This window comes from Chiloscyllium plagiosum, chromosome 5 (assembly GCF_004010195.1).
Source record: "Chiloscyllium plagiosum isolate BGI_BamShark_2017 chromosome 5, ASM401019v2, whole genome shotgun sequence".
Classification (NCBI taxonomy): domain Eukaryota; kingdom Metazoa; phylum Chordata; class Chondrichthyes; order Orectolobiformes; family Hemiscylliidae; genus Chiloscyllium; species Chiloscyllium plagiosum.
The window spans coordinates 78,861,479-78,872,560 of NC_057714.1; positions in this window are offsets into that span (position 1 = coordinate 78,861,479).

Below are 11,082 nucleotides of genomic sequence, written 5' to 3' on the forward strand. Positions count from 1 at the left end.
ATTTTGAAGGGAGATTACAGAGAGTTAGGCAGGAATTTAAAAAGGAGGTCCTCGAGAATAGTAATATGTGGATTACTCCTGGTGCCAAGAGCTAGTGAGGGCAAGAATAGGAGCAGATGAATGCATGGCTGAGGAGCTGGTGTATGAGAGAAGGATTCATATTTTTGGACCATTGGAATGTCTTTTGGGGTAGAAGTCACCTGTACAAGAAGGACGGATTGCACCTAAATTGGAAGGGGACTAATATGCTGGCAGGGAGATTTGCTTGAGCTGCTCGGGAGGATTTAAACTAGTAAGGTGGGGGGGGGGGGTGAAACCCAGGGAGATAGTGAGGAAAGAGATCAATCTGAGACTGCTACAGTTGGGAACAGAAGTGAGTCAGACAGTCAGGGCAGGCAGGGACAAGGGAGAACTAATAAATTAAACTGTATTTACTTCAATGCAAGGGGCCCAACAGGCTGGAAAATGGGAAGTCTTCAGAAATGAGATAACGAGAATCCAGAGAAAGTATATTCCTGTCAGGGTGAAAGGAAAGGCTGGTAGGTTAGGGAATGCTGGATGACTAAAGAAATTGAGGGTTTGGTTAAGAAAAAGAAGGAAGCATATGTAAGTGATAGACAGAATAGATCGAGTGAATCCTTAGATGAGAATAAAGGAAGTAGGAGTATACTTAAGAGGGAAATCAGGAGGGCAAAAAAGGGGACATGAGATAGCTTTGGCAAATAGAATTACGGAGAATCCAAAAGGTTTTTACAAATACATTAAGGACAGAAGGGTAACTAGGGAGAGAATAGGGCCGCTCAAAGATCAGCAAGGCGGCCTTTGTGTGGAGCTCCAGAAAATGGGGGAAATAATGAACAAGTATTTTGCATCAGTATTTACTATGGAAAAGGATATGGAAGATATAGACTGTAGGGAAATAGATGGTAACAACTTGCAAAATGTCTGTACTACAGAGGAGGAAGTGCTGGATGTCTTGAAACGCATAAAGGTGGATAAATCCCAGGACCTGATCAGGTGTACTCTAGAACTCTGTGGGAAGCTAGAGAAGTGATTGCTGGGCCTCTTGCTGAGATATTTGTATCATTGATAGGCACAGGTGAGGTGCCAGAAGACAGGAGGTTGGCTAATGTGGTGCCACTCTTTAAGAAGGGTAGTAAGGACAAACCAGGGAACAAAAGGCCAGTAAGCCTGATGTCGATGGTGGGCAAGTTGTTGGAGGATTGATGAGGGCAGAGTGGTAGATGTGATCTATATGGACTTTAGTAAGGCATTTGACAAGGTTCCCCATGGGAGACTGGTTAGCAAGGTTAGATCTCACAGAATAAAGGGAGAACCTGCCATTTGGATACAGAACTGGCTCAATGGTAGAAGACAGAGGGTGCTGGTGGAGGGTTATTTTTCAGACTGGAAGCCTGTGATCAGTGGAGTGCCACAAGGATCAATGCTGGATCTTCTACTTTTTGTCATTTACATAAATGATTTGGATGCGAGCATAAGCAGTACAGTTAGTAAGTTTGCAGATGACACCAAAATTGGAGGTGTAGTGGACCGTGAAGAAGGTTACCTCAGATTACAGCAGGACCTTGATCAGATGGGCCAATGGGCCAAGAAGTGGCAGATGGAGTTTAATTCAGATAAATGTGAGGTGCCACATTTTGGGAAAGCAAATCTTTGCAGAACTTATACACTTAACGGTAAGGTCTTAGAGAGTGTTGCTGAACAAAGTGACCTTGGAGTGCAGGTTCATAGCTCCTTGAAAGTGGAGTTGCCGATAGATAGGATAGTGAAGAAGGCGTTTAGTATGCTTTCCTTTATTGGTCAGAGTATTGAGTACAGGAGTTGGGATGTCATGTTGCGGCTGTACAGGACATTAGATAGGCCACTGTTGGAATATTGCATGCAATTCTGGTCTCCTTCCTATCGGAAAGATGTTGTGAAACTTGAAAGATTTACAAGGATGTTGCCAGGGTTGGAGAATTTGAGCTATGGGGAGAGGCTGAACAGGCTGGGGTTGTTTTCCCTGGAGCGTCAGAGGCTGAGGGGTGACCTTATAGAGGTTTACAAAATTATGAGGGGCATGGATAGTGTAAATCGGCAAAGTCTTTTCCCTGGGGTTGGGGAGTCCAGAACTAGAGGGCATAGGTTTAGGGTGAGAGGGGATAGATATAAAAGAGACCTAAGGAGCAACTTGTGTATGGAATGGGCTGCCAGAGGAAGTGGTGGAGGCTGGTACAATTGTAACATTTAAAAGGCATTTGGATCGGTAAATGAATAGGAAGGGTTTGGAGGGATATGAGCCGGGTGCTGGCAGGTGGGACTAGATTGGGTTGGGATATCTGGTCGGCATGGACAGGATCTGTTTCCACGCTGTACATCTCTATGACTCTGTGACTGTGACTTCATCAATCATGATCTGTCCAAGCCTGTTTCCCAGCTCCTCAAAGTTCTCATTCACAACAATGTCCCTTTCCTTAGTGAAAACTGAAGCAAAAAGCTCATTTAGGGCTTCCCTTATCTGCTCAGACTCCACGCACAAGTTCCCTACGATATCACTCATTGGCTCTACCTTCTCCCTGATCATTCTCTTATTCCTCACGTATGAATAAAATGCTTTTGTGTTCTCCCTAATCCTTCTTGCCAAGCCTTTTTTATGCCCCCTCTTGATTCTCCTCAGTCCATTTCTGGGCTCCTTTCTAGCAAGCCTGTAATCCTCTCAAGCTGTGCTAGATCCTTGCTTCCTCCACCTTACATAAGCTGCCTTCTTCCTTTTGACAATAAGCTCCTCTGTTCTCCTCATCCAAGGTTCCTTAATCTTACCCCTTCTTACCTGTCTCAGAGGAGTAAATTCATGCACCACCAGCAACAACTGCTCCTTAAATAGTCTCCACATGTATGCTGTGCCCTTGGTAACTGCTCCTTTCCCTCTCCAAGGCTATGGTAACTGTGAGTTAGTTGTGATCACTGTCACCAAAGTGTTCTCCCACTGCGAGATCTGCCACCTGTCCTGGCTTATTGCCGAGCACCAAATCCAAAATTGCCTCTCCCCTCTTCACTCACCCACTTGAAAACTTACCGGCAGCCCTCGTTTCTCTCTACCCTCTCTCCTCGCCGCTCTTTTCAAAAAAGTGTTTTATACTCACCTTCCCAGCAGTCCTCCACTCCTCCCTCTCACCTCTTGGCAAATGGAGGCCCTGACGCCTGAGGTAACTTTTTAAAACTGTTATACTCATCTTCCCAGCAGTCCTTCGCTCCTCTCTCGCACCTCTCGACAAATTTATTAGCTGAGGCATAGAGGTTAATACCAAGGAGGTTATACTGGAATTGCATAAAATGTTGACTAGACCACGGCTAGAGGATTGTGTGTAATTCTGTACTTGTTGCAAATAAATTATTATCAGTACAGCATACGTTATATATTCATTCTTCACCCTTGGTTTTAATTGGTAGTAGGCTGCAGGCAAAAGCAGAGGTCAGATGTGTATCTACCTGAACATTATTGAAATCAACTGAGGCAAAAAACACTTTAAGTTCAGTGTAGAGGTTCTACAATTTGTTTTCATATGGTGGTGTCTTCAGTTCATTTCTGCACAAATCCAAGTTGTGTTAACATTGAACTTCATTGAAGCACTGACCAGAGAGAATTAACACTGTTGTCTGCAGTTGATTCCTGGAAAAGTTTTGCAAAGTACAGATTTGTGTCAGCTGCACATAGCTTTTCTAAGTGTTTGAAGAGGGCCATGCAGTACATGTGTGGTATATTCATAGAAATTCTACCACTCAGTTGAGTTTTAATATAAAGACATTTTCCAGAGGCACCTTTATGGAGGTCAGAATGTTAAAGTCACAAATTGAAAATTTCCATTTCACTTACTATGTTTATAACCGCAGACCTCGACAAATTCTCCTTAAGTTAATAGAACAGTTACTTTGTTTTACTTAAGGTTAAACAAACAAATGGTGGCCTGTCAAATAAAATCTATGGAGTTAAAAAACTATTCTTTGTGATTACTACTTGAAAAGAGAGCTGCCTCCACCAATTCCAGTGCCACTCCCTGTTTGTCAGACATGTTAATACTTTCCTAGGATAACTAAGAATACACAGTAAATATGGTTTTGTCAACATCATCCACCTCCCAAATACAAAATATATATTCTTTAAAAATAGCAAAATACGTGTATTTTGTTCTTTGGATCATAGTAAGCAAAAATGGTAGCATTTTAACAAATAAATAGCAATAGGATGAAAGGTTACTTTATTTATTTTTAAAATAATATTGCTTCCTGAATCAATGTTACAAAGAACATCAAGGAACCTCTGCTGTTCATCAAATAGTGTCACAGGATCTTTAACATACTTCAATTAATAGAACAAACAGAAATAACTCTATATATTTTTGTCTCTTTCTAATGGGCTGGAAAGGTTCAGATATGTGATTGCAATCCTGAAATATCAACATTTCACTTTCTGAGTGCTAAATATCAAAGATTCAAGTAATCGATGACTGCTAAAAGTTACTGAGCTTCCTTGTCATTGACTGCAATTTTCCAAGAACAACTTCTTCCACTGTCAGAGATCAATTCTCACAGAACCCCTCCTGTAACCAATCTGCTGGCTTCACTCTCCTGTAAAAAAATCCACGCTATATCTCTGAAATGATTAGATTCCCTACAGTATGGAAACAGGCCTTTCAGTGCAACAAGCCGACGCCAACCCTTCGAAGAGTAACCCACCCAGACCCATTCTCTACCCTGTATTTATTCTGAATAACACACCTAACACTATGAGTAATTTCCCATGGCTAATTCACCTACCTGCACATCTTTGGATTGTGGGAGGAAACAGAGCACCAGAGGAAACCCACACAGGCACGGGGAGAATGTGCAAACTCCACACAGTCACCTGAGGTGGGATGCAAACCCAGGTCCTTGGTGTTTTGAGGCAGCAGTGCTAACCACTGAGCCACTGTGCTGCCCCAAGTGATAATACCTGAGTCTCAGTCCTGCACTGGTGTGTTCAGCTTGTGAGTTAAATATAAGTATGATTTATTTTGTAAACATTTATTGTTTAATTATGAGGTGGAATTTAGGTATTGGCTTAGTTGCCATCACTTTCTTCAGAAGACTTTTTCTCCCCTCCAACAAAGGCACCACCTGAATTAATGAGAACAGGAGTCAAATGAATTACAGGATAACTTGTTTACAGGATACTTAGGGCACACATGAAGTTGAGAACAAGAAAATGTTTTTAACAAAATGAAAAACAGATGCATGATCATGTGCGATCTGAGGGCTATTCATTTAATGAAATAAATTGTTTCAAATCTTTTGTTTTCCTGAGGCAGACTCTGGTTGCCACACTTTGGTCCTCCCACACACTGAGAAACTACGGTTGGGTTCCTCTCCTTCTGTCCTGGATTTATATTCAGAGGTACCTCTCTATAGTTCAATCAGAATCTAGACTTAACATCAAGAATTTTTTAATAATGTAGATCACATCTTTGAACTACAACAGTACAGGTGTCTGGAGTAATCAAGGCACACAACTTTTTTTTCGCCTGGAAACATCTGGAGAACATTAAGAGCAAATCTGGTATCTGTCAGACTTTTTACTCTTGTTGGCCATATTAAGTAATCTGATATCAAATGCATATCAGGGATATATACTTGGAGCCAAAACAGAAGGGAAATTGTAAATGATCTACATGTGAACCCAAAGGGGGAGCTGGCTGAGTTGGATAACTTGTTTTTTTCTCTCCCCTTATATATTTGCATCAATTTTCTAATATGAAACAGCGGCACGTTGGCACAGTGGTTAGCACTGCTGCATCAAAGCGCCTGAGACCCGGGTTCAATTCCCGCCTCAGGCGACTGACTGTGTGGAGTTTGCATGTTCTCCCCGTGTCTGCGTGGGTTTCCTCCGGGTGCTCCGGTTTCCTCCCACAGTCCAAAGATGTGCAGGCCAGGTGAATTGGCCATGCTAAATTGCCCGTAGTGTTAGGTAAGGGGTAAATGTAGGGGTATGGGTGGGTTGCGCTTCGGCGGGTCGGTGTGGACTTGTTGGGCCGAAGGGCCTGTTTTCACACTGTAATCTAATCTAAAAAGCCAAAGTCAGAAATAAGCCTTGCAGCATTTTCATTACTACAAAATTTTGCTTCCCATGAGATACTACCAAAATCTCTAAACGATGTGTAAAGTTGTCATTTGATTTAAGCTTGGCATGGATGTTAACTATCCATGCATCAAAGGAATAAGCATACTCAAAAGAGACGTAAACAAACAAAGTTCAAACCATTTAATATTCTTTTAAATAAACCTTCAATGTCAGGTATCAGATTTACAATTTATGTACATGGTGTTAATAAGTTATGCATAGATCAGCAATTTATGGGTTATTTTAACATCCTTTCAGATTTAACTTTTGATGCATGCTAAAGGGGTTGTTGAACCTTTGCATTCAAATTTAGTGCAGAGAAGCAATTCAAGTTAAAAACTTGCTTCTCTTAATGTATTTCTTGTCAATATGGTATTATCTTTCCAGCCATCAAATAATTCTAATTGAGTGCTTGGATATCGTTACGTAAGTAGAAATGTTACATCAATGATTGGGCCTTTTAGAAGCATAGGGAATAGTAGCAGGGGTAAGCCATTTGGCCCTTGAGCCTGCTTCAATAATTATCACGATCATCCCTGATCACTCTTATACTAAACTGTTCATATAGTAAAATTCACAATAACAGTTCGATACTAAAACTGTGTGCCAATGCAAATGCAATGAAGAAAGATGGGTGTAGAGTGACATTCCTTTAAGCATTTCAGAGTATTGGTATCAGGACTCTCCAGAAAGGAAATGCTAATAGTAAATTTAAATGCACAAAATCTAGCTTTCCACAAGTATCAATGACTAATAGGACAAAGGTCACGTTCAGAGTATCATTACCCAAAGAGGAGAGAAGATTTTGACATTTTTATTTAAAGGAAACAACCAAGCGTTATACACATTAGCCAACAACTTTGAAGGATTAGGAGTTGTGTACAGTTGATGATCTTTGTCAAGTACATTTTTCTTAAGTTTATAATAAGAGCCGAAGTTGTGTGTATGACTGGAATCTAGTTAATTTAGCTCATGTTTAACAATACAAATGTGTAGAATACCGTGCCATCAACATCCTAGAGATTAGCATTGACAAGAAATGGAGCTGGACCAGCCATAAAAACACTGGCTACAAATGTAAATCAGAAGATAGGAATTCTGAGCTAAATAACTTGCCTCATGTGTCCCACAGCCAGTCCACCATCTGCACAATACATGTTAGATGTGTGAAAGGATACTGTCCACCTGCCTGGATGAATGCAGCTCCAACAATATGGGAAGCTTGACCCCATCTAGGACAATTAGTCAGCTTGATCTGCACTCCATCCACCACCTTTTTAAAATATGCACTCCCTTCACCACTGGCTCAGTGTCTGCTGTATACAGGATCCACTGCAGCAAACTGCCAAAGTTCATTCAACAACATCTGCTAAACACACGATCTCTATCAACTAGAAACACAAAACAACAGCTGAATGGGGATATCAACGCATGCAATTTCCTCTCGAATTTAGCCATTGTGACTTGGAACAATATTATAGTTCCTCCACTGTCATAGAGTCATAGAGATGTACAGCATGGAAACAGACCCTTCGGTCCAACCCATCCATGCCGACTAGCTATTCCAACCCAATCTAGTCCCACCTGCCAGCACCTGGCCCATATCCCTCCAAACCCTTCCTATTCATATACCCATCCAAATGCCTCTTAAATGTTGCAATTGTACCAGCCTCCATTACATCCTCTGGCAGCTCATTCCATACACGTACCACCCTGTGTGAAAAAGTTGCCCCTTAGGTCTCTTTTATATCTTTCCCCTCTCACCCTAAACCTCAGATCCTCCAACCCTGTCAACATCCTTGTAAATCTTTTCTGAACCCTTTCAAGTTTCACAACATCTTTCCGATAGGAGGGAGACCAGAATTGCACGCAATATTCCAACAGTGGCACTTGATCAATTATTGGCACTCCCTTCCTAATAGGTTGGGTGTTCCTATAATCATATGAACAGCAGAGATTCAAGGAGGCAGCTCTCTACCCGTTACTCCTAGGCAATATGTGCTGGCCTGTCAAGCAAAACCCAAATTCCATCAATGTATAATAAATGTTAGTTGTGGTGCAATCTAATTATTTTATTGACAACCCTCATTTTTTTGTTACATACTTGTTACCTTTTTATTTTGCGCATTGTCATGACAATATATTGTCTGGATGAGACATTGTATGCCGATTTTAACACTTGCTTTTATTTAAAATATTTTAATAAGTGATTCTCCTTTTCCATCCCACAACATTTCCAGCTCAAGGAAAGATAGCTGGTCTGCAACTGGACATTTATCAGTTTGCATTTCATTCAAGTTACAATGAGGGATAGAAGGTTGAATTCTAGTCCTTTTTAAGTTTATCTGCTTATTATTCAACAGCATCCAGGCTCCATTCCACCTGATCCTAAAGTCCCTGGAGACTTGACAGTACACTATGTGGAAAATAAACAAAGAAACATCATTATATATGGCTTAGGCTGATGATATACCAGTGTCGTGCACCAACAACAAATTTCTTTTCCTCTTAATTAATTAATTATTTTCTTTCTATTTAAGTATTTTATATGTGTTTGCAGACCAATAAAGCATACTGGAAGTGGAATCTATAATCACAGTAAAAGCAGGATTTAATATTATGGCAAACGTAAATTGGCAATGGTCAGAGTAGCATAAAAGTATAATGAATCTGGGTTGAGACAATTGTAAGCTAAAGAGAAATAATACTGATTTAAAATTCTTCAACTCTCTCTTCACCTGTGTCCATTTTGTAGATAAGAAGTATTTATTTAGGCCATGCATAACCTGTTGTTTTAATTGTATGTGTCTGTAAAATGTTTTCTATATATACATATATATATATATATATATATATCACACACATGCACATACAATATATATACTCAGTCTAGAAATCAACAGCACTCCTACAAAAGAATAAGGAACATCACTAAATTAAGTGATCTGCAGGTGGGAAATGTAGTGATCAGAAAATTCTACTAGCTTTAGTATGTTTTTGATAATATATCATCAAGACATTTAGAAAATGATCCTACTCTGGAGGTATTTTGGTTAGCTTAAAAAGTTAGTTGAGTCAGTAGGGTATTTCCTTCTCAAAAGGGGGATTTGTGAGAAATGTTGCACAGAAAGTTGTGCATCTGGAGTTGGTGTGGCAGGAGGAGGAGAAGGCCGGGTGGTAGCATACCTGGTTCTTGTTCCTTTCACTAGAATTTAATTTGGACTGGAAGTTCTCTGGGCAGTCTTCTCATCTTGATGCCAAAGGAGGTTCTGAAATAGACAATTAATTACTATTTAAGGATCTATCCCACTGGGATTAACCTGGTGACAAGTCAGTCTGCTGCATGTGTTCCATAGAACAGTGAGAGCTGGGGGGTGAGGAGAGATCCTCGATCCAAGAGACAAAGTGCTCATTCAAGGGCACGTCCGCATGACATGAGATTGCTAACAGACACACACACCCAACCCTCTTGATGCTGCTAGCCTCTGAATGGCCAGCAGTTCCCGGCAAGTGGAAATCTGTCCTCTGGGACCCAATTCATGAGGAAGGTTCTCCAGTGTCCTTGCCACTATTCAACTGGCAGAAGATACAACAGATCCTCTTTGGGAAAGGTAGTGCAGTTATCTTACCAGCTGTCCAACCAGCAGGTGAGACCCACACCACCAAGGGATTTGTTTTGAATGTTATAGAATTAAATAGTACTGTGAACCCTGACCTTTTTAGTATCTCTATCTTCAATAAGAATCTGATCTCTCAACAGCTTGTGGTGGTTCCCAACTTGGTCCCTCAGTGGTTTGTACTGGGTCTTGGCTCTGTCTCTTGGTGGTACTTTGCCCAGTCTCTTGGCAGTGTCTCAGCCCAGCGTGAGTGGGTCCTGCCTGGACATGTTCCCTAGGCGCTGGGAGAGATCAGAGAGGAAGCAGCTTCAGTAACAGTGACGGGACATATAGTTGCGGGATTGAGAACAGACAGCTGAGGTCTACTGTAGAGTGAGATAAGCAGAGGTCTCATCAAAGACTGTTGAACTTTTAACTTCTTCCTTCAAATTAATGGCTTTAATGTTAGCTATTACCTTATTACTTTATTTTTTTGACTTATTCTATGAAGTATTGGTTAACGTTTTAACTCTGCTTCACTTACAACTTTGTACCTAGGTACCTTTGGTACCTGAGATCACGCTCTGTCTGGCAACATTATACACTTTTCAATGTACTCCTGTACTTCTGCACTTGAGTACATATTACAAAATCTAAACCTAAGAACTTTCTTAGTGGGCAAAGAAGGCAGAACAAATATTTACACCTTCCTGAACTAATAGCTGGGGTCTTTTGGCACTTTGTTTGCTTTTACCTATCCAAAGGGCTGGTATGGGCTAACAAATGACTCTAAGCAGTCACCTCAGGCTAAAATGATGGACAAGTGTAGAGGTGACCACCGTGACATCTTGGGTAGCTATGCTATCTTTAGTTCAAGCAGGTGAGACATGAGATAATGTCCCCTTCTAGTCCAGAAATAAAGTGTATTAATCAGTGCTCTCAGAGAGGGGTGGTTCTCATCAGGCAGCACTTTCCTTCAGATGGAAGATGGTCCAGGAAAGAGGGAAGAAGGTCTGGTAACATTTCCCTAATAATTCATCTCGAGAAAATAATGCTGCCATCACAAGCTACTGAGCTCACATACTCTATGCCAATCTTCATTTATCCAATGGGACAGACTGCTCTAAACTGACATGGGTAATTTATTTTTTTCTTGTCTATTTAGTAAATGCAATATATCTGAATGGTTGCTTATTTCAATTCATAGTTCTATCTTTTAAAATAACCTCCTACATGATTACCTCTCTTGAAGATCCTTGGCTCAAACCCAAATATTCACAGCAATAACATTATAAAACATTACTGAAGAGAGGATACACTTTGTCCTCACTT